Genomic DNA, 26,169 nt, shown 5'->3' with positions numbered 1-26,169 from the left:
CGGAAAAAGTCACCTTTTCTTAAATTTTCTGTCTCTGATATAATATTCCTCAACTTTACTCTGAGCTTTTATGGACATCTACATAATCAGTGAGTTCAATACAGGAAAATACATGATTTCCACTGAAAAACTGAAAAAATACAAAGGATAGTGTTACAATAAATGGTGTTAAATTGCTTAAGAAAGGTTAAATATAGAGAGAAAAAAAATACTTTGGAACTGACATGAGTAACACTGGGTCTTTATAGGTTAAAGACAGAATATAAAGTGGGTCTAATGTCAGTAAATACTGTATGTGTGCGCTGACGGCTTGGTTTGACTCATTGACATCAGCGGCTCAAAGTCAGAGCCTTTAAGCAGTGGGATACAGTATATCGCCATGCCAACCGCTGCCTGCCAAAGGTCCTACATTCACTCAGTCACACACACACACACACACACACACACACACACACACACCACTAAAATCAATTCTAACTTTGCTTCTAGTGCAGGAAAAACAACCACACCTCAGTTTTACGGGGCTCATTCCTCCATCCCCACACCATCCACCCTTCCCAAATGTGACCCATTCCCCTCATCCATTGTTCCACTCCGTCTTCGTCCTGTCCTACTTGTTGTACTTCACTCCCTCTAGCCATACTTTGCTCCTGTTCTCTCCTTTCCTCTTGTTCTTGTCATTTCTCCAAGCAATTCATCCCTCTCCTCCCACCAGCACCGTCTCCGTCTGTCCTTCTGTGTTGCCCCCTTCTCTCTTTAGTCCATTCGTCTTTTTTCCCTCTTTCTCATTTACAGCAGCTCCCTGAAACCATTCATCTTCCTCTGACACCTTTTTCACCCCCCCCCCCCTCCCTCCTGCGTCCCCTTCATCTGTCCATCCGTCTTCTACCTATCGCTCAAAAAGTGTGTTCATAACCTGGAGGTCGCAAGAGGTTTTTTAGCGTTGACCATCTGGGGAAATTGTAGAGAAGGGATTGAATGAGCCACAAAGAACATTACTGTGCTTCAAGTGGCTCCGTAATATAGCATATGTGAACTATAAAACTTAATGGGACTCCAAAGTTTTGCCGCTTGAGTTTGTACAAGATTGTAATGCAATTTCAGGGTGACACGATAAAATGTCACGTGTGGTTGATTTGCACGAGTGTGAGACGTTATAGCATTTGCAAGTGAACACAGGTTCCTATCAGGATACGGCTCTTTGTTTGCAAAGCTTCTTTTGATGCCAATTAAAAAGAAAGGATGAGATTAAAACAGGAAAGTTGCAGGCTTTACAGAGGAAAACTTAAAGTACTTCCTAAAGAGACTCATTAGAGATACATCTTACAACCAGTGTAAACATGAAAAAAGAAATCTGTGCAGGTTTTGTGTTTTCTGCTAATTAGGCTCATTTTCTTCCATTTCTTCCCTCGTTCCTCTTTTTTTTTTTCCCTTTTCCAATAATCTAGCTCTCACCTTTACGCCTTATGTATTTGCAGTATTTCCTTTTTATTCTATATGGTCTCAGATGAATATGTAGACTTGTAAAACCACAACACAGCATCTCTACAACCTCCTCTTCTTCACCATCTGCTCATCCTTCTATTTGTATTTACCGACCATTAAAACCTGGAGTCTTCTCTACACTAACCTTTAATGGCATTGGGTTTACGGGACACTGAAAAATCAATAACCCCAAGTCGCTGAGCACACTAATAACCACCTATAAAAAGTGTTGCAGTGTGTACGTCTGTGTGCATACGTACGGTGTTTGTTTAAATTCAACCACCCGGCTCTTACATGAAACATACACGAAAAAGCACAAAAAGCAAGGGGAAAAATGAGAATCTAAAGAAAAAGTGAAGGTAGGATGAGGGCGGTAAAGCGAAAGGTGAGAAAAAAAGTGGGACGGGGGTGGCGATGAAGTGGTAAGAGGAAGTGAAGAGGCAAACGAAAGTGCAGCAGGGGTGAGATGGAATGGATGGATGAATGAGAAGACAGTGAGGGATGATATACGACGCTGTAAAATGGAGAGAGATACTGTGAGGATATCTGTGATGGGAATAAAAGTGAAGAGATGACAAGGATGGGAGGAAGATGGATCAAGTGACGGTGGAGCGCAAAAAAAAATAAAAAATAAAAGAGATTAATAAAGGATAGGTAGGGTGAATGATAGGTGGATGGATGTGGAGAAAAGAGGGCAGATCAGGGCAAAGTGGGACATCAGGAGGGTGAAGGAGACAGTTACGAGAAAATAAAAGACAAGAGAAAAGGGGGACAGGAGAATATGAGGGAGAGGGATGGGGGAAAATGGGGGGACAGGAAGATGGAAGCAATGGAGTCAAATGGAGACAAGAAGAAGGATTGTATTGGAAAGAAACCAAGAGGGAGGGGCAAGAGATGTGAGCTGAGATGAAGAGCTCGTGTGAGTCACATCGTCTCCTCCGCAAGCTATTAGTGATTTAATCACTGTGACATCACCGAGTCCATGTGCAGGTCCATCTGTGTGTGTGTGTGTGTGTGTGTGTGTGTGTATGTGCATATCATACCAGATTACCCTGAGCCAGTGCAGTCAGGAACTGGCTCATCACTCTTCAACAGCAGCGTACATTTGTCATGTCACTGTCTGCTTTCTCAAAGTACGGACTGTGACCCTAAACAGGTCGCAGGTGTATCACGCTACACTAGATAATCAGTTTCATCATAGACAGATTTAGATACAGTAGATCTACTCCAGACCTGACATGATGCATTGTATGTGCACACAACACAATGCTACAATTGTTTATGGAAGTGGCATGAAACAATTCTCTGCTCACTTGAGGTGGTTTTTCGCCAAAGACTAAATGTGTGTAGAAGAAATGGAAACGTGTTTTTCAGATAAATTCTAATATAGTAAACTTATAACTCAACCGACTGATCACTTGTTTTTTGTTTTTTTTTTGTAGATAAACTGTGAAAACATATCTATTACAACATCTCATATGGACTGATGAGACTGAATTATTCCTGTGTCAAAAAACACAGATCAACAAAAACAAAATGTTCTGCTTCTTCTACTCAGTGTTTTTGAGCTATATGTAATGTAGTCCACAGTGCCACCTGCTTAAGAAAACATATATTTGACATTTTACTTGTTGCGACTTTGCTGGACATTATATGGAAACACAGCTGATAACTAAATAATAACAAATTACTACTAAAGCTCAAACTTCAGAAGTTAACTTTCTTTCTGCATGGAGGTTCAGTCTAAGCATTTTACCAATAATGATACACAGCGTACCTAGCATTAGCACTGGTTAATAATACAATAGGAACAACTGGGAATGGAACACAGAGCCTCAATAATTGAAGGTATCAATCAGTTTGGGGTTTACTATCCTGCAGTACAATCTCTGTAACCTCTGCTCATCTACGACTACTGTGTGAAGGTTCAGTGTTCAGATACAGCGCCATCTGGTGATGGATTCGCAGTTGCAACCAGGTGAATCCCCCTGTCCACACCTTCCACTACAGTGGCCATGAAAACCACTAGTGTTAGGTTTGTCCATGATGGGTTAGATCACAGGTGTCAAACATGTGGTCCGGGGGCCAAATCCGGCCCGCCAAAGGGTCCAATCTGGCTCGCGGGATGAATTTGTGAAATGCAAAATTTACACTGAAGATATTAACAATCAATGGTGTCAAAATCATTTTAATTCAGGTTCCACATACAGACACATATAGTCCAATTACAGTAACAGTTACACAGCTAGATTTCAAGTGGGTCAGACCAGTAAAATATTGTCATAATAACCTATAAATAAGGACAACCCCAAATTTTCTCTTTGTTTTTTTGGTGTAAAAAAGTAAAATTACATGAAAATCTTTACATTACCAAACTATACTGTTACAAAAAATGTGAATAACCTTAACAAATGGAAATGTCTTAAGAAAAGTAAATGCAATTTTACCAATATTCTGCCTTTTACTAAATGTTTTATGCGATTGTAATGCATATGTATAAATGACAAACTGATAAACCGAGGCATAATATTGTTAAAATTGCACTTGTTTTTCTTAAGACAGTTCAAGTTGTTCATGTTATTCAGATTTTTAAGGAAACGATGTAGATATAAACATTATCATAATGTCATTTTACTTTTTCACTGGTATTATTTTACTGGTCAAGCCCACTTGAGATCAAATTGGGCTGAATGTGGCCCCTGAACTAAAATGAGTTTGACACCCCTGGGTTAGATTCTCCAAGTGTAGTAGATTTAGCATGGTGAACTGGATACCATTCACAGTTTAAAACATTTGGATAAATATATGGAATATTTGGACGTCCATTCTGCAATACTGTTGAAACACAAACAAGAGAAGACAGGCTCATTTTAAGGTAAGGTTTTCTGATGATGATGCATTGATGAAAGCATAAATCTGCCGTTATACCCTTCTTAAAAATCCTAAATCCTACACACTAAAACAGCAACTGATACTAGGACTTAAACCATTTCAATTTCAGATCAGGAGCTGATCAATATATGAGCAACATGTGACATATATCACTGTAAGAATAACCAGATTTTATACTGCACACACATCTCAACATGGCTGATTAGTTGCTCAAATGTCTTAAGCATGCTTCAAATGTTAAATACCACTCAGTGTAATTATTTCAGTGCCAAAATACGTCTCAGACAGCAGTGACTAAAAAGCTGTTGATCGAATAATGCCATTATCATCAGCTGCAGTACATATTTTCCTGCTTTTTAAGGTAAATGGAAAAAATTATCTTATCTAAAATCAAATCCTCCATTCTTCTCCCACAGAGGAATTAGTTAAATAATTCCTAGAATCCATGTAATCATCTGATAACTGATTGCAGCTGATTGCGAAGCCAACTACATTTATCACTTGTTTTCAAATTCTAAATGCTTTTCTCTTACGCCTGATAAGAGTTTGAGGATCTCTGCCAAAGCACCAGACAGTCCGGGGCTGCATCATGCTACCACCGACAACAGTATTTAATCATACACAAACAGGAGGTCACAGCTCAAATTAAATTTACCTATATGCCTTCCATCCAATCAAAATACATCATGACATGTACACAGTATGTCGGCTGATTAAATACGAAAATGAGGAAGGAAAGACTGCAAATGAGAATTCTTAGCTAAAAAGTTATAAATCTAAACTTGTTTACATCTCTTTGTATGAATATTGTGAGATTCAGTTTGATCAAGTGATATGAGCTGTTTCATCTAGGTTCATTAACACACCAAAGCACCAGGGGATGAAGAAAATCTATCCTACCAAGTATCATCCTGGCACAAAACCCACTGACAATCAAATAAGAGGCTTAATATTGCCAGAGTTCAATTTTCACAGCAGTGACATTTAATAATAGTAATAAAAAACTAATGATATATCACTAAAATTCACCAGAAGTGGCAAAAGCAGATATATTATTCAAGACGTAGCACAGATAATGTGAGTAAAATAATAAACTGATAAAAGTAAGAACTCATTCGACTTCTTTATTCAAGTAAATGTTGATCGTAGAAGTATTGTATTGTTTTAGTATCGTTTTCATAACTGAATATTTATGTGGTGACTTCCAAAAGAACATTTTACTACATTTAATCTTTCCAAGTGATTCATCATTACATTAGTCTGTGCATTTTGCATTTTTCAGAGAAAACCAGGTATTTTCCTATATTTGATTTAATGACCATGTAGACGATCATAAAAGCTCTGAGTGAATTTGAAGGTTATAAAAGCAAAGTGACATTTTTCCACTAACAAGCATCTGTAACCGCTGTCATTTGTCAAACTCCATGGGTTTTACTGATGAATTAATGTCGCAGAAGACGACGGTGTTTCCACATTCACTATAGAGCCTCTGAACGTCCAAATGGGTCATATCTGATGACCATGAACAGATGACAAACTGTATTTACCTGAATTATTTAACCGTATTGATAGGATTAGTGGTTGAAAAGTTAAACATTTTCGATCAGTAGGTGCTTTTAGTCACCAGTGGCTGCTTAGGTCAGTCTTATTATTCTCAGTTTCTGATATGTCATTAAAGTCTTTCAAAATGCTATGTCTTATATATTGCTGTACAAAAGGGTAATATTTTCTTTATGTGGTTGAAATCAGGCTTGCTTTTAGGAAGGAGCAGCAGTATTACAAGTAACAAGCCAATTAAGACACTGAGAGAAGAAGGAAGTACAGATGATTGGGTTAAAATTTAAAGATTAAAAAGAAAACATTGTTAATAAAAAATAATCACTCAAGGAGAGAACAAATGCCTAAAAAAATCTATTTAAGTGCAGCAACTACTTGTACTTCATTGCTTCCCACCTCTGAATTTCACATTTGTGTATTCATCTTCTTACAGTATAGAATAAGATTACTGCATTCTTTCTTTTATGGAATAGTAATTGGCCTCTGCATTGGAAGGTAAAGTGCGCAAACTGTTAGTAGCCAAATGCAAGAGGGTGAAGTGCAAGGGCAGAGGTTATATATATGTTCAGATTTTTTCTCAAAGGCAGATGGCAGAACAAGTGAAGAACTACTTTAAACTAAAAAAAAAACACGTTTATAGTCTTCATATGGGAAAAAAGCAACACAACACAAGCAGAAGTACATAACTCTACTGAAGATGCATTAAAAAAAACTGTCTGCCAAGTTGTAGTGTATCTGAGTGACGCCCTGGTTGACCCACCCTGGAGCTTCTCCCCCATCCTGACTGGTTGGTGGAGTTTAATGTGGTCTTGGTGTGGCTGGGTGGGGGCTGCTGGTTCTCCAACACAGCAGGGAGGCCCTCAGGGGTATCCTACAGGGGCAGTGGTTGCATCCGCCCCTTGTCGAGGCTTTAATCATGGGCATGGATGGGCAGGGACATGCACACAGCTCACGGAGGGTCTCCAAGCTGTGATTACAGTGTGCGTGTGCATACGCTTGTGTCTGTGTGCGGGTGCAGGAGTTTGACCATAGGGTGTGTTTGTACAAGTGTGTGTGCTTGGCAGAGAAAATTGCTGGGACTGCAGGGCTGAAAAAATAACCACAGGGAGAGATGCAGGGCTAAGACGTACTAAAAGAGAAGCAGACTGAAAGAGAACAGAAACAGGGAATGACAAGGACGCTAAATGGTAGCGTTGTATAACAAAAAAAAGGAAGAAGAAGAGAAAGAGTGAATAGATACCCAGGCTCAGACGGAGATGGCAGGGTTAGCATTTCAAAGTCGAAGCTGTTTCAAGTGAAGGCAGTTGTATATTTTAGCATCACAACCTTCCAATACCTGTCTAAAACACTACTGTAAAACCCGTAAGTGCAACTGTAACTTCTACTGTCGTCAGCTGCCTCGCAAATCAATAGACTTTACTACTGTTATACAGCAGTGCTGCAAGACAAAGATGCTGGAGGGGAGGGAGAAACAGAGAAGCCAGAGGCGGGGGATTAAAAATGGGTTAAGACTGTGATTGAAGCTTGAAGTGATGCCATTGAAATCACTGTATTATGGAGAAAAATGTCAATAGGCAAACAACATATGGCAGGTGCCACATTGATTTCAATGCACAGCAGAGATAGAACGCACACAAGCACATACACATATACAGTATAGAGATGGAAAGCCACACAGAAAGCTCCCCAAGTAGTTAAAGATGTTGACTTAAGCTACTTAAGTTTGACTGCTTTGACATTAGAGGGGATGAAAAGAAAAGGGAGGGCAGGGGGAGAAAATAAGAGCAAAGCATTATGGGGAAGGAGGAGAAGTAAGAAGATGGAAGAGAAAGGCAGGATAAAAGCATGTGTTCTTCATATTGCGCTGTATTTTCTTTTTTCTTTTTTTTTCCCTTCACTGCATCTTTATTTTTGCTCATTGGCTCAATCATGCGGTCGTCTTTTCTTTTCTAAACCTTTCAGTTCTCCGTCTTTCTCTCCGTCAGGCAGACCATGACTGTGCCAAAATGTGATTTGCTCTTCAGTTATTGTAATCCATTTGGCTATTGAATATTTTCATTTACTAATTAAAGGCCGAACAAAGAATATGCGTCTCACACTTAAGCGCTGGCACACAGCGGCAGCAGTAGTGCTTTTAAATGTGGGATATAAAAAGAAAATGAAATAAAAGATCAAATCAATGACAGAAATAGAGTGAAATAATTAGCAACAGGAGGAAAGTGAAAGCAGTGTAATCATAATGTCCTAAAGGAGACAGATGACAGCAGGAATAACATAACAAATCATCTGAAGAAAACCAATCAGAAAACAACAAAGCAACTGTAATTTCTGTCTTTATTCTCCATCTTATTTTCTTTTCTTTTATTTATCTCTGTCATCTCCCTTTGTGATTATTACAATAGTCCGAATCAGAAGTTGTTAAGGTAACAAACAGGACATTGTTGAAAAAAGAAAACCCTTATGTGGATGGTGGAATCCTGACATTCTTCAGTAGAGAAGAGGAGGAGGAGTAGGAGGAAGAGGCTTAGGAGAATGTTTATCTGCCCATTAACAGCCTCCATTCTGAACCTGAAAGGACGAGGGGCGGATGAAATCCAGCGGAAAACATCAGAGGCAAGAAATGCAACTTCCAAGGATGGCAACTGTTTTGGAACGCACAATAAATACGCCTTCCAACTGTGTGGCTCATATAGTCCTTCAGTACTCTGTTTTCTATAATGTCACTAAATCCTGCTTCTGAGGAGGCTGTCTACCTGTAGGAGGTGTTTGTATGGATGGGTGAAGTCAATAGTGAGAGTGAATTATCACTCAGAGTCCTTTTAAAAAGGTAAAAAGTATCAGGGTGAGTATGAAACTATATTCATGGAATTAACGTTGTTGGGACCATTAGTATATATTTAAAGGTGCAATATGTAAGATGGCACTAAGGTGGAGTTTTTGGGTTTTTTGTGTTAAATGATGTTTGATTATGTATCAGATATTTAAAAAATGGATATTGAGAAGTATTCAAGTCAATATTACTTATATTGTCTGTCAATTATTATTTTATGTTATTTACTTTTGCAGCTGTTTCAAAATTCAGAGGTGGTCTTTTTTTTGGGGGGGGGGCAAGGGAGACCCACACAGTATTATCATTTAATGTCAGAAAATATATGTAATATGTGAAAAACTTAATAAAGATATGTGTTTAAAAAAAAAAAAAAAAAGGTGGAGTTTGCATGTCCTGTCTGTGTCTACATGGGTTGTACTCTGGGTACTCCAGCTCCCTCCCAGTACCCAAAAACATACACCTTAAACAGGTTCTTTGGTCACTCTGAACTACCCATAGGTGTGAATGTGATAGTGATGAACTGGTGTCATGTCTAGGGTGAACCCTGCCTTCACCTGGGATAGGCTCCAGAACCCCCCCCCTCCCATCCTGACCCTCCAGAGGATTTACCAGATTTACTAGAGCTGATTACTTACTTATTATTTTATTATAATGTTTGTCTTTTTTTCAACAGTCTTTTTATTGGAATCAAGGTAAAAAAAAAAAAAAAAAAAAAAAAAAAGAGTCATACAAGAAAAAAACAATGCTTTGGGATTTTTCACATGACATAAATACAATACCCACCCTACAAATTCCCAGGTAATGTAGCCCAATCTAATATTAAATAAATAAATACATTTTTAAAAAAGCAGTAATAGTAGATATGTATATTGTTTGTCTTTTGCATTATCTTTATGCTGTCTTTAGGCAGTGGTGGAGAATCCCAGTACCATAAAGTATTGGTTCTACCTGTTTACTTAACACAGGTGATTCCATTAATTACCCCATCTACCTGGATGATGATGATGATGATGCTCATCAAAATGGGCTGGTTCAGTGAATGGTTGGAACAAATACATGGTAGGACTTTTACTTTATGGAGCTGGGATTCTCCACCACTGTCTTTAAACATTAGCACATTTATTTTTCTTGCACTTTACTCTGCTCCTGCCTTGACCAGCGAATTTCCCCATAGTGGGATCAGTAAAGTCTAATCTAATCTAATCTAATCTAATTTAATCTAATCTAATTTAATCTAATGTTCACATTCATAGAAATCCATAATTTATCCATTGTAAGGGCCCATTTCACTGTGTTACCTGCCACCTATATCCCATTTACCAAAATGCATTTCATTAATATACAAAGTCGCAATCAATGGCTCTACATTTTTGCTCTTATTTCGATTAAGAGACATGTACTCATAGAAAAAACATAATCTAACTTTAAAATATTCATAACCATTACAGTCTGTTTGCACTGAAAATGTCCAGTTTGTCCACTTTAACCTGCAGTAGTTTGTGTGACATGTTTTGCCAACGCTGTAAAGTCTGTTTTGTGTCTTCTACTGCAGCTGTGTTGCGTAATGTAACTATTTATTTCTACTGATGACGCTTTAAATGAGATATTTTATTTCCTGCTTATTTGCCTGGGACTCCACAGGCAGTTTTTTGTGTTAAATGATTTTAAGTTGGTATTCCCTAATACCAATTCTGATGCATAATACCCCCAGCAGGAAGCAGCATGCATTCAAACCGATAAGGATGCACACTTTGTGACAAATGCAACCCAGCACTGAATTTCAGCACATGGGATTTAAAGTATGCAAAGATTCCAACAGCATTACAGTGTATTTGCATATTACTGCAGTATAAAGGGGTAATAGTATCACCCATGCTTCTATTCCCAGGGTATACTGTCGTGTGTCTGCTCATCACATCTGGTTAACATGCCCAGACCTTTAAGACACTGACATTGACGAGGAACATCCAGGCTGCTGTCTGGAACCGGTTTAATCTCAGGATAATTATGAACAGTTTATTAAGCAATATGCTGATATGGAGGAAGGGCACAATGTGCAGACAAGCTGATTGTTTAGTGAATGCTAAAGATGCTACAGTGTGTGTGTGTGTGTGTGTGTGTGTGTGTGCATGATAATGATATAAACCACTGAGAGAAATGAGTAACAAAGATGGCCATGAGAACATTCTGCATGCTGTCGATACACACCTGCAGCAGTGAGCAAGTTTGATCACACATACTACAACCATGAGTGTAATTGTATTTACACGCACAGTTAAGCACAAACACATATACACGTGCACAGTACACACACATACAGCCACAGCTCTGGGGGATTTGGAGTTCAAAGGATGTTTTATTTTGAGAACAGCTTCGGGTTAGTCACCTTAGTTTGGCAGCAGACGGAGAAACAGGTTGCAAATATCAAACACTTTAGAAGTTCTGACACCAACCCACACACACACACACACACACACACGCACACACACACTTCACTCTCATTTTCCTCGTGTTTCCTGCGTGTCTTTTTTAATTCCAAGAAACATCTCGCCAAAGGGAGAATGTGTTGTGTAAAACTTACAGGCTGACTACTGCTTCACCAGCAGCTAAGTATGATCACAGCTTCTCTGACAGCTTTGTCAAAAACACAAAAAATTTATGTTTGGGTTTCATTAAGATGTAACACTACATGGCAGGATGCTGGGATTACACTATAGAGAGCTTATTCAATTGGAACAAGAGATTCCATGTGTTTTATATTTATGCAAAGTTGAACTGAGTTGGTGTTTTATCATGATGCTACTGCAGTGGTTCCCAACCTTTTTTGGCTCCTGACCCCATTTTAACATCACAAATTTCTGGCGACCCCAGACATTCAAAATGGAGACATTTGTTTTTTTAGCTAAAATTAATTTGTTTTTGATCATGTAATAGTTTGCTAAACTATGTTGCAAATAAACGTTCATTTTAGATGACATTTACTCTATATGTATATTTTTATGGGTGGAGGCAGAAAAGCCAGGTGTAGATTACAGCATAAAGTGAGAATTTTATTTTCCTTGGTCAGGATATGTACAGTCAGTCCAGCTTGGATTTACAAGGCTGACAATTAATGCTGAACAAACAATAACTCAAACTATGAATTATGAAAGAGCTGCAGCATCTGAAACCGACCACAATGAACATTTGAAAGATAAACAGTACCACAGTGCTTCAGTTTCAGCTTCACAGTTTGTCATGTCTATTACGGATTGTGATTGTCTCTCTCAGCTCACCATATATTTTTTATTAGTACGTTTTTTTTTTGGTTTGTTTGTTTTTTATAAATTACTAGAAATTTCTGCCAACCCCATGGTTGAAAAACACTGTGCTACTGCATTAACTGTAATGTTGTGAAATTATGAAACTGTATTCCTGAAAACTCAACTTGTAGGAAAATACTGTACTGTATGTAAGAGCCTTTCATGTGATATTTCCTGCAGTGATTAATATGTTTCAGATGCAACAAGTTAGAAAGAAAACCCCAAGGATTCAGACTTAACAGATGTATAGCCTAAAGAAAACCATTGGTGTTACACAGTGACGGGTGGATGAAATGATTACCCATCATGCCTAGTGCCTACAGTACAAACCTGTGGGGGCAGTGTTATGATCTGGGGTTGATTCAGTTGGTCAGATCTAGCTGAATACTGAATGACTAGGTCTTAACATCAGTGGGTTTTTCTTATTCCAGGATGACCAATATGGATGGAAATACATTTGCAGAAAAAAAATAGATTATTAGACCACCCTTGTTTTCTTCAGTTTCTTGTTCATTTTAATGCCTGCTACAACTAAAGGTACATTTGTTTGGACAAATATAATGATAACAACAAAAATAGCTCGTAAGAGTTTAATTTCAGAGCTGATATCTAGACATTTTCCGTGTTTTCTTGATAATAACCAAAATTACGTCAGTTCTTACATCAATATCTCTGGCATTGTACTGCCATAAACAGTGCTTTTAGGCATTCTATGTTTTCTTTTCTGCCTGTTTTAGTCACATGATACACACAGGAGTTAGTACTTGATAGCATAACCATTGTTTTTGACGACTTTTGATGGTCTAATAATTGTTGTGACATTGCATAAAACTGTCAAAATGATGCCACAGTGAATATATGCTGTAATCAAAGCTCCAACAAAATAGTATGGAACTTTTTTTTTTTTTTGGACCAGGTTGTGTATTTAATACTGCAGGAGTGCAATCATGGCTCCATTGGTCTAAATCAAAAGGCAAAAAAATACATAAGTGATTTTTTCTGTACTTCAAGCAGTAGAGTCGACTTTGACAGAGTGTTAAAGGGGTCATATTTTGCACTTTTATTCATCTTTGGTTAATTTATTTGTGTATTTGGACCCTAATAGTTCATAAAGTTTGAATTTGAACCCTCCAGGTGCTGCAAAGCTATCTTTATATTAATTATGGCAAAAATGGAGTGGATTTCTACAACCTGTTTTAATTCCTTCTTAATTTGTTGTGTCTATAACTAGTTACATCATGACATTTACACATATAAGATCGAACATTTCTCAGAGTAATTGTTTACCAGCAGCAGTGGTTATATTAAAAACTGAAAATATGTCCAAACTTCGAGCCGATTTACCTAAAATGTTCAGATGTTGGTTGTATTAACGAACACAAGTGTCTGAACGGGACAGAGCAGCATGGTCAACAACCTGGAGGGGGTGGGGTGTGAAGTGGGTCATTTGCATTTAAAGGCTCAGCGCTCAAAATGACCTTTCTAGTGTCATTACTCAGAAATAGGGTTGAAGATGGACCTGTGGAGCAAGGTTATAATAGTTTTGGATTTTTAATTATAGTTTAGTTTTAATTAGTTTTGACTTTTTTTTCTCTTATTCAGTTAGTTTTAATTAGTTTTTAGAGCAGGTTTGTTAGTTTTTATTAGTTATCGTTTTTTTCTGAATGCTTAGTTTTAGTTTAGTTTAGTTTAGTTTAGTTTAGTTTTAGTATTAGTTTTAGTTATTTTATATATTTTATCTTCCTCATCATCCTATTCAAAGAAATTAGTGAGGCGTGGATATGGGTTACCCTGGACACTTTATTTGGGGGTCGGGTTAGGGCAGCTCATGGACTGAGCAGAGACACAATGTACCGTACAATGTATAAATTCCCTATAGCAGGTTGAGGGGGGGTGCAATCCATACACAACATCACTTGCGTGAAACAATGCGAAGATGTGCAAAGCATGAGAGGAGATGCACAAAGCAGCCAGCAGTTAAACCAGATAGAAACATATATAACCAGCTAACCAGCAGTTAAAGCAGATAGAAACATATATAAACCAGCTAACCAGCAGTTAAAGCAGATAGGAACCTATTACAAACCAGCTAACCAGCAGTTAAAGCAGATAGGAACCTATTATAAACCAGCTAACCAGCAGTTAAAGCAGATTGGAACATATTATAAACCAGCTAACCAGCAGTTAAAGCAGATAGGAACCTATTATAAACCAGCTAACCAGCAGTTAAAGCAGACAGGAACCTATTATCAACCAGCTAACCAGCAGTTAAAGCAGATAGGAACATATTATAAACCAGCTAACCAGCAGTTAAAGCAGATAGGAACCTATTACAAACCAGCTAACCAGCAGTTAAAGCAGATAGGAGCATATTATAAACCAGCTAACCAGCAGTTAAAACAGATAGGAACCTATTACAAACCAGCTAACCAGCAGTTAAAGCAGATAGAAACAAACCAGCTAACCAGCAGTTAAAGCAGATAGGAACCTATTATAAACCAGCTAACCAGCAGTTAAAGCAGATAGGAACATATATAAACCACTTATAAACATATATAACCCAGTTCATCAGCAGTAAACCACGCCTTAGCAGATCTCTCATCTCTTAATCATCTCCAGTTCCATTATTAGCTAACTTTGCTTCAGTTCAGTTCAGCTAGCTGTAGCTGTAACATCAAACGTTTTTTACCATTCTAACAGGTTCCATACCTCTGTAATTGGATTAGTTTTCATCCTCCTCTTTTCTCCTCTTCTAAACTGTGCAGTTCAGGGCTTGGAAGGCCTTTTCATGGTGATAAACTCTCCAGTTTTTACCTGGATGCTAGTTCAACACTGACTGTCCTTTAGCTCTGCTCTGTCTCTGTCACTCACGCGCACACACACGGTACGCCAAAAAAAAAAAAAAAAAAAAAAAAAAAAAAACGACCTATGTATCACTACAGTAAACCCCAGACAGGACTGTGCTGCTGTGTCCCAGCTTTAGTCTGTATGTTCCAGGTAGAGTGGGGACCAGAAGACCACTGGAAACCACCAGTGACCAGACATGACAGACTGTGAAGTGTCGTATGGTGTCACCAGCTCAAACTGCTGGAGCGAAATAAATCAATTTGATATCAATCTGACATTGACAAAGACGAAAACGAAGGGAATTGTATCCATAATTTTTATACGTTTTAGTTAGTTTTGTAAGCTCACAATACAGTTTCAGTTAGTTATCGTTTTTTTCTTTTAATTAGAGTTTTTATTAATTTCAGTTCACGAAAATGTTTTTTCAATTTTAGTTTTCGTCATTTCGTTCGTTTTCGTTAACGATAATAACCTTGCTGTGGAGTTGAATTAATGAAGACTTCAGACCCAACCAGAGCATTTACAGCAGGCATGTCCAAAGTCCGGCCCGGGGGCCAATCATGGCCCGCGGTCAGATTTTATACGGCCCACAGCTTGGGTTTTAGAATGCATTATTTATGGCCCGCATGGACTGTTGAACAGACTACATGAATCATAAAAGGTTCAAAATGCAGTTCCTCCTTTCACCTCATGGTGGCAGCACCACTCTAACTCTATGTGGCTCTGTGACCTTGCCGTGAACCCTTTTCGTTAATTTCTAACCATGGCGCCTGTAAATAAAAAAACGAAAGTTGACAGTGAGGGCCGCCGCTTCCAGGAGAGATGGGAATTACAATTTTTTTTCACTGAAAATCGAGGCGATTGTGTTTGCCTAATTTGTCAACAGACTGTTGTCTTGTTTAAGGAATTCAATGTAAAGAGACACGAGCAGACAAAACATGCTAACGAATACGACAAGCTAGCAGGGAGTGAGCGCTCCGAAAAATTGAAGCAAATTCCAGCTGCTTTAAACTCACAACAGTGACTCTTCATGTGAACCTGTGAGTTCAATGAATTCACCACCAAGGCAGGATACCAAGTTGCCAGCTTAGTTGCCTCTAACTGCTGGTGTTATGTACTTGTAGATGTGACACAAAATATTACTTTCTGAATGATTTTGTGGAAGACAAGAGTAAGAGTCAAATGTTTTCATCTTAAATGTTAACAGACTTTGCATTACTGAGTAATATATGAGTAATGATTACTCATATAAGTCATGTTTAAAATGAATGTGGGGTTAAGATTTTTATCAACTTCTTGGACGTTTCAGATACTCCACACAGTTTGTTCTATGTTATCTGATTCCAGATGTGAAAGGAAGGCAGAAATGTTTTTTTTTTTAATTTGTTCACACCTGAGTGGCTTAGATTTGGTTACATTGCCATTTTAAAAAAATGATATTGTGACAATGAAAATAAAATTGTTGTAGAACAGCGCTTTTATATGTAATTTTTACTGTTTAAAAAACGTCTGAAGGGACCACTGGCCCCTGGCAATGTCCACATTATCAGATCTGGCCCTCTTGAAAAAAAGTTTGGACACCCCTGATTTACAGTTTATGTAGACCACAGGGAAATGTTTTAAAATGCATGATTCCATTTAAAAAATCAAAATATCAGTCCTAACCCTTTAACAGTGATTGATTTTTTGAGCTGTCAGTCACATACATAACCCTCCTACTTTTCTGAAATTACCTACAATTAGCCAAAACTGTCATGGGATAGATGTATTGCTTGTTTCCTTTCTGTCAGATCACAACACACTGAAACATTAATAAAGAACATATATGAAAGGTGACATATTGAAATCAACCTTGCTTATCCTTGAAAGATCACCAAGGCGTAACCCTCATTATCTGTGGCATTGTGTCAAATGTCTTGACGTGTAGTGTTTTGGATAACATGTACCCTCTAACACCATGAAGTATTAAGACACACACACACTCAGAGCGGAAAGTGGTAATTGAGCAGGCGTTGGCACAGTTTGGAGGCGACACCTGTTTGAAATTTATAATGAACAGCCAGGGGAGAGGACCACACACACACACACACACACACACACACACACACACACACACACACACACACACACACACACACTGTTGTCTGTGTCTTGGCGGTGACTCTGAGTTGCAGGTCAGCGGAAGGCTAAGAATAAACCTGCCCTGCTGAGCTGCACACACAAAAACATACACAACCAGTTCACCTTGTCTTTGACTCTTGGAACTACATATGCACATTCGCTCTCTGATTCACAGCTACTTTTTTGTGCAGTCACCTCTAATACATGTGATCAGCCTTAACATTCTGACCACTGATAAGCAAAGTGGTTTTAATCTTGATTATCTCAATACAATGGGACCTGTCAGTGGGTGAGACATATTTGGCAGCAAGTGAACATTTAACCCCTGTTCATGTCCAAATCACTGGGTCAGAGTATCTCCAGACCTTGTTGGACATACACCTGTAGTGCCACATTATGCAATAATCTAATAATTTTTCACCTCATTATGTAATAACACAGCATTTTGTAATAATTTATTTCATATTGCAAGTTATTACAAAATGTGGGTGCAGCACTTTTTTTTAAGAAAATGTCATAATTTGGTGCATTATGTAATGAGCCACCGAAAAACCATTGACATTGATGTCTTAATTGGAAAAAAACATCATACCAGCAGAACAACATGAATCTGTGAATGACAATATACTGAAAGGTAAATGTGAAAACTGATAATACAACTTAAATATTAGGGATTTATATTATGTTCATTTAATCTGACGATCAATTTAAAGGTCTTTCAACAAAATACACTGGTCTACAATTTTTTTTAGAAATGATTTGCTTCAGACATTAAATGTGCTAAATGTTACGTATTTTAATAAGATTAATTGGAAAATAAATGACAAAAGTGCCGGTTTGCTGATGTTTTCACGGTATACAGGGTGGGGAAGCAAAATTTACATTGAACATTTAGTTGTTTTTTCTCAGCAGGCACTACGTCAATTGTTTTGAAACCAAACATATATTGATGTCATAATCATACCTAACACTATTATCCATACCTTTTCAGAAACTTTTGCCCATATGAGTAATCAGGAAAGCAAACGTCAAAGAGTGTGTGATTTGCTGAATGCACTCGTCACACCAAAGGAGATTTCAAAAAAAGTTGGAGTGTCCATAAAGACTGTTTATAATGTAAAGAAGAGAATGACTGAGCAAAAGTATTACGAGAAAGTCTGGAAGATACTATTAAAGAAGAATGGGAGAAGTTGTCACCCGAATATTTGAGGAACACTTGCACAAGTTTCAGGAAGCGTGTGAAGGCAGTTATTGAGAAAGAAGGAGGACACATAGAATAAAAACATTTTCTATTATGTCAATTTTCTTGTGGCAAATAAATTCTCATGACTTTCAATAAACTAATTGGTCATACACTGTCTTTCAATCCCTGCCTCAAAATATTGTAAATTTTTCTTCCCCACCCTGTATGATTAAGTGTTATTACACATATATATTGGTTTATGTACATTTATATAATAGTTTTATAAATCTTCCACTAAATAGAACCTGTAAAGTGAATGTATTCTAATGTGCAGACAGTGTTTTGAAGTAGATCTTGTAGCTCTGAGACAAATATTCCTTTTGAGTCAAGCCCATTCTCTCGTTAATTCTTGAATTTCACATTTTTGACCCAAGGCTGTATCTTGGAAAGTTCAGCCAACCAGCATTTTTTACTTGATTTTTCTTTATCAGTGACTCTCATGTGGTAAAATTTCATTACTTTTATTCTGGAAGCATTTTCCTTGTAGACCAGTGATACTGAGTTGAAGTCAGTCTTAAATTTGACACCAAGATTTTTAAAATATTTTTACTACTATTTCTACTGCGTCCGATCAAGCGAAAGAGAACATCAACATGAAAAAGTAAGTTTGCACACATCATTTATCAAGTGGGCTCGTTTTTTAGCTAAAGATCTCTATTTTATGGAACTGTAATCCTTTTTAAAATACTACTTACACAGTACAGAAGAAGTTCCGAACCTTCTGCTAGGATGTATTAAATTAACAAAAAGACATGCAAAAGACTGTCTATTACTTTGAGAAATTTTAAATTCTGAACGAGGAAGTTTGTGAATTCATACACTGGTCACATTTAAAAAGACTATCTGTGAACTGTTACCGACAAATTACTCTGTATTTGTAATTTACCTATATCAGCCAAACAGACCCCATGCAAGTTGTCTTTTTAACTTGCTCATTCAATGCATTCCTAGTCTAAAAGTGGTCATTTTGCAACCTTGTAATGTGTACATTTACTCCATTTATAGGCACTTTATTAAACTAGACTACCTCATGACGCTGTCCATGACGTTGGGTAGAAGTAGCACGGTATGTGAGTTTTGTGTGCACTTTTACCTCAACCATGTTTATATTTAATATTAATGGAATGTGTGTAAGTGTTTGATAGTGCATTTTATATCTGCCACTGTTTTTATCCCCCTACTTTGTTTCTATTTATTTTATTTTTATTAATAAATGTACATGGGCCATTCTTAGCATTTTTAAATCCTTAGCACAGTGTTTTTCAACCTTGGGGTCGGGACCCCACATGGGGTCGCCTGGAATTCAAATGGGGTTGCCTGAAATTTCTAGTAATGGATAAAAATAAAAATAAAAAACTTACTAATAAAAAATATATGGTGAGTTGACAGAGACAACTCAATCCATAAAAGACATGACAAACTGAGTCTGAAACTGCAGCACTGTGGTACTGTTTATCTGTCAAATGTTCATTGTGGTCAGTTTCAGATGCTGCAGCTCTTTAATAATTCATAGTTTGAGTTATTGTTTGTTCAGTATTAACTGTCAGCCTTGTAAATCCAAGCTGGACTGACTGTACATATCCTGACCAAGGAAAATAAAATTCTCATTTTGTGCAGTAATCTACACTTGGCTTTTCTGCCTCCGTCCATAATAATATACATTATATAGAATAAATATCATCTAAAATTAATGTTTATCTGCAACATAGTATAGCAAACTATTACATGATCAAAAACAAATTAATTTTAGCAAAAAAAAAAAAAGTCTCCGTTTTGAATGTCTGGGGTCACCAGAAATTTGTGATGTTAAAATGGGGTCACGAGCCAAAAAAGGTTGGGAACCACTGCCTTAGCACTTCGTCAGGCAGTTAGATAGTATGGTATAGTGTGGTGAATTGTGGTACTATTTAGAAACGTTTTCTCCTTGGTTTGCAGTGTTTTGTGTTTCTTTGATATTTAATTTTGTGTATTATTTGACATCTTAAATAGCAATGAACTTTTCATCTACATTTTACTAAACAGCCTATTGCCTATTTATTAAATGCTTTTAAAGTGCCTTGATTATTGAATAAATTTATGAAACTTATTTCCAGCCTCAGCCCAGATTATTCTATTCTATTCTATTCTATTCTATTCTATTCTATTCTATTCTATTCTATCTGATACTACAGGGTGTCCCATAAGTCTCCATACATAGGAAAAATAAACGTTTCTTGACATAAACCATTTTTATTTATATAATATGCTCTATATGACTGTCATTTTGTTGGGAACACATTTCAATGAGTGTCTGCTGAAGAACTATAAAGAAGAAATATAAAGAAATACATGTTAGAACCATATATGTATGGAATGTATTATGTCTCCTATGTATGGAGACTTATGGGACACCCTGTACATATACATAAAGGTAAAGTGCTTATAAATTCCTATGCAACTATGTATAATACTTGCATATAAGTTACTCTGATTACAGGACTGAGACTGTTGAACACCAAATGTGTCCGTGTGTTACCGCTTGATCGGACCCTACTTTGAACTGGATCCAAATATTGATTATTGGTCTCCTTGATTACCAATAATCTCTACATAGTGGCCCTAACAAAAAGAAAACATGGGTCGACCCCTAGAGGGAAGCAAACAAACATGCTTTTTCTTTATTGACTTTTCCCTTGTTTTTTTTTTTCCCTACATCTTTTCCTCTCCTCTCCGTCACTCATTGGTTCAGCTCCAATGCCTTTCTTTTTATTCTTCACTTGAAAACCTGCACCTGTCTTAGCCTTCATGCTTCAGACATTTCCCCCGGTCCATCCTCCTACTTCTACGCCTTTTTCCAAACCTTAGTTCATGTAAACGGACAGTATAAAAGAAATCAAGTGACATATAATAAAGGTTTGGCTAAACGTAGGAGAGCAAAGGCAGACGGGAGTAAACAAAACGATTATGCATGAGTGAAGAAAGATGTAGTGTGGGAGGGACAAAAGAGGATGCAGGAAAGTGTGGAAGCTGAATTATGTCTGGGTTGTGATCCGGCTAAATTGCTTTGGCATTCAGTCCCTTTTTTTCAGAGTGAAGGGTTAGAGGAGATGGATGATGGAATGATGAGGAGGAGGAAGAGGAGGGGGCTAGAGGGAAATGAGAGCGGGGTGAAGATGCGAGAAGTACAGTTAGAGGTGGATATAAGAGGATGAGGAGGAGGTGAAGGTGGAGGGAGATGAAGGAATCAGGCGGAAGGAGAGAGGAGAGAGGGAAGTGACATAAGAGCGAAGAAAAAAGGAGGGAAGGTATGAGAGAGTGTAAATAAGTAAAGGTGAAAGGCAGATGCAAATGAAGAAGAGCTAAGGCTGAGGAGGAGATGGGGGAAAAGGGAGGGAGGAGGGACGTGAGATGACAGGGAGGTGAAGAAGGGAAGAGGAGGGGGATGACAAAATCAGAGTGCGTGGAGGAAAACCTAAAAATATACCAGGGAGAGAGGAGTAAAGGGGGGAGGGGAGAAAGAAGGGGAGGGATGTTAAAGAAAACCTGACTGAGATGAAAATAAGAAAACAAACGGAGGAAGCTATTTAAAGCAGAATTGGTACGACAAAAAAAAAAAAAAAAACACCAGAAAAGAAAAGATTAAAGGAAGAAGTAGTTTTTTTTGTCAAGGGACTGGAATGGGATGAAACTCAAGTACATGATTAACACATAGAAAAGGGTAGTAGCCAAGAAAAAAATGAAAAGCTGGAGGGAAATATGAGCAGAAGATGAGAATAAAAGCAGGGATACATAGATCCATACATCTATGGTTTGTGATAACGAGGAGTGTTCTCTGTTGCCCAAAGCCCAGAGTCAGAGCCTGATTGGACGTCTCATGAGTCCAGTACGTCTTGGAAATGGATGCTCTGTATGATAATGTCTGAGAGGCAAGAAAAGGAAAAACCAGAGAAAACAAGGTAAATTGGCATCGGCTGGTGATGTTAGATGAAAGATGAAGGATAAAAAAAAGAGATGTGAAGAAAAGGGAGATAGGGTAAGAAACAACAGGAAGAACAGATCAATACACCAGAGGGGTATACTCTCCATCACATCCCTCATTCCCTTGTTCACACTCCTTCTGTAACATCGGATTATCGATCCGTGCTTCCCTTCCTCCACTGTCGCTCCTCTCATCCAGCCATTCCGAAGCAGAAACTCCCAAAGCTTCTCAGCTTAGCATCTTTCCTTCAGGATTTGCTCCCAACTATCTTTTTCCCTTAATCCCTCCTCATCTCACTGTCTTGGCTTTCTAGAAAACGAACTCAGCAGGGGAAGATCTAAAGAGCTAAATGAAGCTGAAAACCATGATCAAATAACCCAGTCACTGGAAAATGATGACATTATAGGTTGGTGCACCACATCTATACATCATAATCCAGGACAGTTCCACATACGACTGGAGGGTGCATCCTAAATCCTGTGTTGAATTTTAAGTCTAATTTGAAGATCATGGATTAGTTTAGACACTTTTTGAGTCTTAAACCAAATGCTGATATCTGTCTCGAACCTAACCAAGATGTCAGTGTGTAAACTTCACCTTAAATATCATTAAATGCTTATATATGAGTAGCTGAATGCAACACTGAGTGGATGAAACTATATGGAGATGAAGTCTGTGCACAAATGGACCTGAGTCTGGAAAAAAATATGTACAATAGTCAATAACAATAGACAAATCGTTTTTTATCCACAATGAATCATGATGTTAATGACACATAAGATATTTTATATGACTGTAACATATATACTGCAGTTTTCCAGATTAGGAACAATAGATTCCATCCATCCATCCATCCATCCATCCTATCTATCATCCATCTATTCTGTCTATCTATCTATCTATCTATCTATCTATCTATCTATCTATCTATCTATCTATCTATCTATCTATCTATCTATCTATCTATCTATCTATCTATCTATCTATCTATCTATCTATCTATCTATCTATCTATCTATCATCTATTCCATCCATCCATCCATTCTATCTATATCCATCCATCCATCCATCCATCCATCCATCCATTCTATCTATATCCATCCATCCATCCATCCATCCATCCATCCATCCATCCATCATCTATTCTATCTATCATCCATCTATTCTGTCTATCATCCATCCATTCTGTCTATCATCCATCCATCCATCTATTCTATCTATCATCCATCTATTCTGTCTATCATCCATCCATCCATCCATTCATCCACCCATCCATCCATCCATCCATCCATCCATCCATCCATTCTATCTATATCCATCCATCCATCCATCCATCCATCCATCTATTCTATCTATCATCCATCTATTCTATCTATCATCCATCCATCCTTTATATCTATCATCCATCCATCCATCCATCCATCCATCCATCCATCTATAATGAAAAAGACAACACACCCCAAAGTCTGTTCAGAAGCTTTCAACATGACATCTTCTGTTTTACACATCTTTGATATTTTTTTTGTTACTAGTATTTGGTGATAAAGCTTCACTGTTCTGCAGTGACACCCCTTTAGTGTTGTCGACATGCATCATATGAGACAAATGCAATTCACATGAAACACAAATGATATTTTATTCTCTTTACAACAAACTGCAGCTGTCTTACGCAGCAAAATAAGCTTCTCAACTGAAAATCATCTGAATTAAGTACAAAAAAAACATGGATTTGTCTGTCATCATTGACTGGCATGCATATGTTTGATGTACAATAGCAGTGTTTCATTCTGGTAATTGGGTTGCAAATAACCTTGGATTCGTAGAAAACCCAATTTGGCAAAAACATCTACAGTGGCATTAGTCTTCCGTTCAGTTTCCTGTATCGACACCCCGGTAACAGACTATTACTGCACTACAGACGGTCTTGATGCAACAGTATATCTCTCTCACGCTCTTATCTCGGTCTCTGCTATCTCTCTCCATCCTCTTTCCCTTCTTCCCCTTTTGCTGACCTCACTGTTCACTAGCAAGCTTTGCAGGACGTGATAGTGTAATTGATATTACATCATTCTACACAAACACACACACACACACACACTCATACTCTGCCCTTGTACAGACTCTCCTACCCAAAGGCCGCCTGGTATCAGCTGGCACGCTCCTAGCACCGCTGTAAAAACTCATCTAATACACATACACACTTTTATATGTGTGAGGACCCTAATCAACATAATGCAGTGCAGGGCTCCTGAGCCTAGAACTATAAACCTTATCCTACCTGAATTAAACCCAATCTTATACGCTAAAAAAAAAGTGGGATTTCAGAAGGCAAGGACAGGCAAAACTTACAAAGAGAGAAAAGAAAAGATATGATTATGTGAGAATGAGTATGAGAGTGAGAAAAAGATTTGTTAGGTTTTTATGCTCAGGTGGAAAAGCAAGTACAGACCAATGAAACTAACTTTCCTTGAATTAATATAAGTATAAATACCGCTTTAGATGGGAAGCAGCAATGACATGCCGCCAGTTGTTAAGAAATACCAAACCAAATGTTAGATAAATGCTCTGAAAAACCATGACAAAATCTGAGAAGTATATGAGAGTGTAAAACTAGGACATTTCATGTTTTGGAGACCTGTAGTTATGTTCATCTGCTCCTTAATCAAAGTATGCAACTGTAGGAATACTACAACTAACTGACATAATAATACAGGATGAAAATATGCATAAACATTCTCAATGTTTTCTGAAAATTTGGTTGAAATATTTGATATCATTGGAAATTAACTGCTGCTATTATATCATGTTTTATGCATAAATTAAAGGTTCAGTATATGATACAGAGGGCATCCATATAATCTATCCCTCCATCCACATGTACAGGAGCCAAAAAAATGCCAAAGACCCATTAGAACATCAGAACCAACGTTTTGTTTTGTCTGTTTTAACATGTTAACTCAAACATTGCAGGTGATGATAATACACCTCAACAATGGATGGCAATTGATATAAAGAAACTCTGAGAAACACAGTTGCTCTTGTCTCTATGTGACTGTTCACTTTGCATAATTACGGATAATATATTCCATTTCTGTAATCAGATCCTCTAAATGCCCCCAGATCTCACCCGGAGGACCATTGAGTCTAAACCTAACCCTGACCAGTTTTTAACCCTCTTTCCACATGAATGAACCCCGTCTTACCATTCCAAACTCAGACTGGTGCTCATGCAGATAGAAGTGTAACACCAAACACAGTTTCACACACATACACAAACCTAGCACTTGCTTTATAGGCCCCAGGAGGCGCAAAGGAAACTGCATTCCCAACCGCTTTATGTATTGGTCAATTTAACACCGCTAACATCAGCATATTAAAAATGCATGTGGCCAAGGACGCAGGAGCATTGTGTGAGTGTGTGCATGATTGTGCATGTATTTAAATGCAGAGTAGCGTACCTTGAAGAGTGGCATTATTACTCTGTTATCTTTCTAATGGAGCTATTTATAAAGCAAATGCATGTTAAACAGTCAATTAACCTACACGGTGATTTGTGAATGTCTCAATTCGACATATTTAGCCTGAGGCAAAATATGATCCCTTTGGTGCCACAAAAGCAAAGCTTACCAGCTACATTAAGGGTCAAAATTCTATTCTTCAATGAGTGAGGAGAACTTTAGCACCGATATGTAAAGGTTATGAGGTGGACATAAGGTGATATCCTACACCAGGGCTATTCAACAGGCAGCCCCTCTACCTTCTACAATAGTTTAACAGCTGTTAAACAGTACATATACGCCTTTTTGTTACACTTTACACCATTTTGCAACACTTTACACCATTTTGCAGCACTGCCACTGTTTACAGAAGGCCAATATAAAAACATGGCGCATTCAACGGAGAAGAGACGCAAAGTTGACAAAATTTAACAACA

General features: G+C 37.8%; 1 protein-coding gene across 5 annotated transcripts in view; it reads right to left on the bottom strand.

The window, feature by feature from the left end:
* The window catches only part of slc8a4b (solute carrier family 8 member 4b), a 186,742-nt gene that overhangs the window by 58,444 nt on the left and 102,129 nt on the right, over positions 1-26,169 (bottom strand). The gene's annotated exons all lie outside the window — the stretch shown is intronic.

This window comes from Sphaeramia orbicularis, chromosome 18, assembly GCF_902148855.1.
Source record: "Sphaeramia orbicularis chromosome 18, fSphaOr1.1, whole genome shotgun sequence".
Classification (NCBI taxonomy): domain Eukaryota; kingdom Metazoa; phylum Chordata; class Actinopteri; order Kurtiformes; family Apogonidae; genus Sphaeramia; species Sphaeramia orbicularis.
The sequence above is the reverse complement of the archived record's forward strand: the minus strand, read 5'-3'. Positions and strand labels throughout refer to the sequence as shown.